Source organism: Arachis hypogaea, chromosome 4 (assembly GCF_003086295.3).
Source record: "Arachis hypogaea cultivar Tifrunner chromosome 4, arahy.Tifrunner.gnm2.J5K5, whole genome shotgun sequence".
Classification (NCBI taxonomy): Eukaryota; Viridiplantae; Streptophyta; class Magnoliopsida; order Fabales; family Fabaceae; genus Arachis; species Arachis hypogaea.
In genome coordinates this window covers 79,277,613-79,283,612 of record NC_092039.1, presented here as the reverse complement: position 1 = coordinate 79,283,612, position 6,000 = coordinate 79,277,613, and positions in this window count along the sequence as shown.

Genomic DNA, 6,000 nt, shown 5'->3' with positions numbered 1-6,000 from the left:
AGGGGCAGAATGGTAAATCGACATGATCATTAAAGAAACACACCGTTACCAATGTAACCGCTCCCACGTGTAAATACGAAAACCCTAAACGGACGCGACGTTTGATTAGATGCGATTGTTGAAAAAATTTAAATCACGTCGGTTTCCATATCACGTCGGTTACAAGCCCGAGTTCAAATACTCAAGTCCAACTCGTAAGTGAAAGAGATAAGCCTCGAGTATGGGCACTGTTCATACCCTGACCCAACATTAAGGCCCAGGTCCAAATGAGCCAAAAAGGCCCAATCCAAAGATTGGTCTTCACTACTCACCGACCTCCTCCGCAGAGGTCAGATTTGACACAAACTCCACTTGAAAGAAGTCGGGATCGAAGGTTAGCTGGCAGATAACACTTATTCAAATAAGTAACTGCCCCTAAAATCTCTCAACCCACTTCCAGGAGCCATATCTCAACTTTCCTAAGATAAAAGGACGGTTATCATCCTTAAAAGATGGAACTACTCTAACGGTGGTTATTGGTTCACCACTATAAATACACTGACACCCCTTAGGTATCTCTAAGTTCCAATACTCTATAAACCTGCGAAGCCCCTTGCTAATTAGGCATCGGAGTGTCTTTGCAGGTACCACCCCCCATTCTTTCGCATACACAAGTCGAACGGCGGCTCCCAGACCCAGCCAAGTCGGAGACCACCTCTACTTAATATTTGGGGCCAATCATCCAAGCCCAATCAACCAATCTCAGGTTACTCCCATAACAAAATATTTGTATATAATTTACTAACAAATATATGAGATATTTATGATAATTTTTATTTTTAATAACAATATCATTGTATTAAAGTGATGCATTTTAAAGATGTATAAATGAAATTTTTATTAAAAAAATTACAAAATAGCAAATGCAATTTTATTTTAATTTTATCCTTAACATTTAATTTTATTTATTTATAAGATAGCAAATGCAATTTAATTTTATTTTTAATTACAAGATAGCAAATGCAACTTTTTTTAATTATTTTGTTACCTTATTTTTAATTATTTATTTTATTTTTACTCATATGTTTATTGTATTTCACTTTTTTAGTTTTAATTTCATAGTTAACTTTCAATTATATAAAATTCAATAGTTTCTTTCAAAACATGTTTAAATATATTATCTATTATATACAATCATTAGGATAAACAAATAAATATAAATTGAATATATAATTTAATTTTAATTTAAACTAAAAACTAAATGAATTGGCAGAAAAATAGCAACCAAATTTATTTTTAATTTTTTATAATTTATTTAAAGGTAAAAATCTCTCTATAACCACTAACATCGCTGATAACAAAATTATAAGTCTCTATACAAAATAAAAAATATATAAAATAAATAATATATATAATTTTAAAGTTATTAATCATAAACTATGGACAAATTTTAAAAAAATATATGGATCAACATGTAATTTTTTAATATTTTTATTTTTATTTTCTAAAATTTTTCAGACTTATCAACATTTAAGTTGTTTATACATCACTTCTCAATCAAAATAATATGATTTCATAAGTTATAATATGTGGAATAAATCGCCTTTATAAATAATTTGCATACCAATTTTACATATATCCCTCAAAGTAAAAAAGGTTACGTACATGTCTCAATTTATATATCTATGTAATCAAATTTATGGAGTTCGAATTATGTGTTTTCGTAGTAAATCAAATCTATAAGATTCAAATTACTTGGTTGCTATCTATGCTACTAAATCGAAAGAAGGAGATTCGATTTACAATGAGCTGAATTGCTACTAAGTGATTATAAATCGAACCTTATTGCTTCGATTTAGCATGGACCATATAAATCGAAATTTATAGATTCAATTTCGTAGGGGATAGCATTATTCGAATTATTTGAATTCAATTTACTTTCGAATCACAATGTCAAGTAATTCGAATTCATTAAATTCGATTTATATAGAAATGTAAATGGAGACAATTAGGTAACATTTTTGGGTTTGGAGGATTCAGATAATTTTGGAGTGGCTTTGGTTTATCAACGTAAATTAACCTAATATGTGATATTATTTATTCTTATATATATGAAAAATGTGACTTATTTATGCATTATTTGGATTAGAAGAATTTGTAGGAAAATAAAATGCTAGAGAAAAAAATGGATGGAAAAATTAATTTTTCATTGTTTGGATCAACAAAGAAATTGAATGAAAAACATAAATGTATGTGGAGCTCATGTAAATTTTTTCTCTTCAAAGTTGCAAAAAAATGATGCAGAAGTACAAACATGGGTAAAAATACAGAGTCACTATTTGAATTATAATTTATATAATATATAAAAATATTAATATAATTTTACTCTATTATAATTTTTTTCTCTTCTTACTTTTTCTTTCATCCAAGCAAAAGAAAATTTTTTTCTCTAATTTCTTTCCATTCATTTTTTCTTCATCTAACAATACACAAAAAAAATACTCTTCTTTTCATTTTCTTTCCTCTCATTTTCTTTCCTCTTATTTTCTACCCTATATCCAGACAATAGCTTATTGTTTATCCATTTATCTTTTATTAATATTGTCATAATAAGGATACATGTGACTTTATAAAAATGATATAACCTAAATTTTGATTATCTGAGAATTTATTGAGTGGCTAGAATAGCTCCACGTCACGAACCAATGAATGCTAGCAATAGGGATGATAAAAAAATAGCCGAAATAGATATTTGCAAGGATTACTTGCGTTTTGGGGCTAGATGGGGACTCATGAAATCTTCATGACCTGCCACGCAAAAATGGATGGGGACTAGGGGTGAAAAACGGGCCAAAACTCATCAGGCTGGTCCGCATAACCTGCCAAAAAAGGTAGGTTGGGCTGAAATTTTGAGACCGCCAAACTTAAAAAGCCGGCTTACACCGCACTGTCTAATCCATGGCAGCGGACTTCGGCGGGGCAGGGGCGGGGTGGGACAGGCTTCTCCGCTGGGCCAAGCTTTTATTTTGTCAGGGCTATTTTTTTACAAATTTCTATGATGTTATTGATCTACAAGAGCATGAAGATGATAATTGAATATGTTCTAAGTTATATTTTGGATTATGCTTTATGTTTGATTGATTATAAACTTGAAGATGTTTAATTATATATTTTAAACAATATTTGTTTGCTTTGGACAATGTTGATTTTATTATTTTGTTTCAAAAAAATTAGTTTATAATTATGTTTATTACATATTTATAATTATAAAGACTTTAATGTGTGTGAATTTAAAAATTATAATTTTTGTATTTTTTAGAAATTATAAATTTATTGAAATTATTGTGAAATTATATATATTATTTAATATTTAATGGTTTATAAAAAAAGGAGAGCCCACCAAGCCGCCAGCCTACCATTAGACGGGACGGGAGAGAAATTCAAGACCGCCTTACTAGGCGGGGCGGGGAGGGCCAGCCCATCAGATAGCAGGCTTTTAGCGAGACAAGGCGGGCTTTCTCATTTGGCACCCCTAATGGGGACATGGACATAAGTACCCGCCTCATGGAACCTATTAAATATATGCGAATATAAAATTATTAATTTATTCTAATTTATATATTCATAAATTCATTTCTTAAATTTAGTAACCCTAATTTCTGTCTCCAATTCGAATTTTTCCTTTTTCTTCCAGACTCATTCTGAGTCTCATCCACTCTCTCTCTAATTCACTTTCTCTTCCTCTCAAGTCCATCACTACGTTGCTCAGTATCGTTCTAAAAAATTATGTTATGTTATTATGTTGGAATATATTTTTATGTTTTCTCCTTTTGAAATGTTATTTTTCATAACGAATATGTTATAAATTTTGTTAAATTATATTAAATTGATTATTTTATGATTATTGTATTATATCAAAAGTTTTCAAAGAATATTCATAGATGCTCAAGGAGATATGCTTTCTTTAAGGGATAATTAAACAGGAACTTGCAATGACAGAAAAGGAATAGGTTTTTTTTTTTAAATAGGAGTGAGGGATAGGAAAAGGGCTTCTCACGCTCTCCTAAGTACGCATTACCATATCTAACTAGCAACGGAGATCCAATCTGAACCGATTTAAGAGAGGATGCGTGGACTTCATCTGCATTGGGTTTTTAAGGTAATGAACTACTAAGTTGGATTTGGGACCTCACAATGATTTTTAGTTGATCTTGCTTGCATTGAGGTCTTACTAGGCTCAAATATATTTTGGATTAATATTTTGAGTCATTGTTATAGCAAATACTATTCTATTTAATATTATAACACTTAGTATATATAAAAATTAGATATATTTATAAGATGATTTTTAATTCAAATTAAAAAAATTAATTATCTCTTTTTTAGTTTTAAATATTATTTTTTAACGTAACGAAAAAGTAAAAATAACAATAATCACTCACATAATTAAAATAGATAATCTTAATATATACATGACACTATATATATCAAGGATTATTATATATGATATATAATTTTTTGAACAATTTTTTCATCTTAATATTTAATAAATTTAACATACAAAATATTATTTAACATATAAAATAAGTAACTTAAGTCATCATCTAGGAAAATAAGTATAATAGTACAACTACTTATAAAATTTATCGATTATTAAGTTTATAATTAATTTTTAACTCAATTTTGGTAATTAAAATTTAAATAATTAAAATTATTTAATGCTGAATATTTTGTATTTAACTAATATATTTTTTATTGAAATTAAAAAAGGATGAATTGTTAATCAATTCTAAATTTAAATTAAAATTTTTATAAGAAAATAAAAAATATTTTAAATTTTATCTCACTAACCAGAATTAATTTTAAAATAAGAAATTACTTTGTACATTATATATATTGTAGGATAGTATGATTATTTGCTATTTTTTAATGATAAATATTGTCAAATAAAATGGTATAAGAAATTAGAAGAAAATATATTTACAAGTTTAGAAAATATTAATTTATTTTTCAATAAAATAAATTATATATTGAATAACAAAAGTTGTTATTGGGTCTCTTCATACTAACTAATACTCAACTATCGTGTTTCGGTACACCATGTTACCAAGAAATATTAATCGATCTAATAACTTTTGTAATGATATAAGTTTATGAATTTGAAAATTTAAAAATTATTTCATAAAATGTGAAGTTTTAACAAGTAAACAATGTTGATCATATTGTTTTGACTTCAAGAATGAATATGGTACCAATAAATAAAATTGTCCCAAATAAATTTTAATAAAGACAAAAGTCCATAAGTATTGCTATTAATGAAAAATTAATATATTTTAAAGACAAAAATAATTTTTTCTACGAATTTCCTAACTCGGCAAATTAATGACTGATCCACCATATATTGATGCTCTATTTATTAAGGGTCTGTCGCTAACTAATGGATTGTTATACACACAATGCGATATTCGAACTCTAAATACATGCTTAAGCGGATGTAACACCCTACCATACAGAGTCTTATGCTTAAGTCATAATTCAAAGATGGCAAGGTATTACGACCTCTAAAATAAAAATTTAGTATGTATAGTAGTATGAATGATTGATTATAACTAGGAGCCTTTGTAGAAAAAGGGGTAAACAAAATCGCAACTCGAAAGCGCAACACTCCGATCGATAACGTAACGAACAAGGATAAACCAACGCGAGATTATATATATACAAAGGAGTGTCAAAAACAGGAATATCAAGACTCAAAATCCGGCTGCGAAGATAACCGGTCCGAGCATAGCATATATATACATATGATAAAATGAGGAAACCCCAAAGGAAACCCAAAGGGACACAAATACAAAAACCTATTCTCCAAAATCTCCCATAAGAGGAGTCATCACAGTTTGTATTATTTAATGGAGATAAAAGTATCTAAGCAAAACATATAAACCAAAACAAAGTCTCGAGAACAAAGAATCTTCGCAAATCTAGAAGTCTCCAGCATGCCTGATGGACGAAATTGTGATCCTC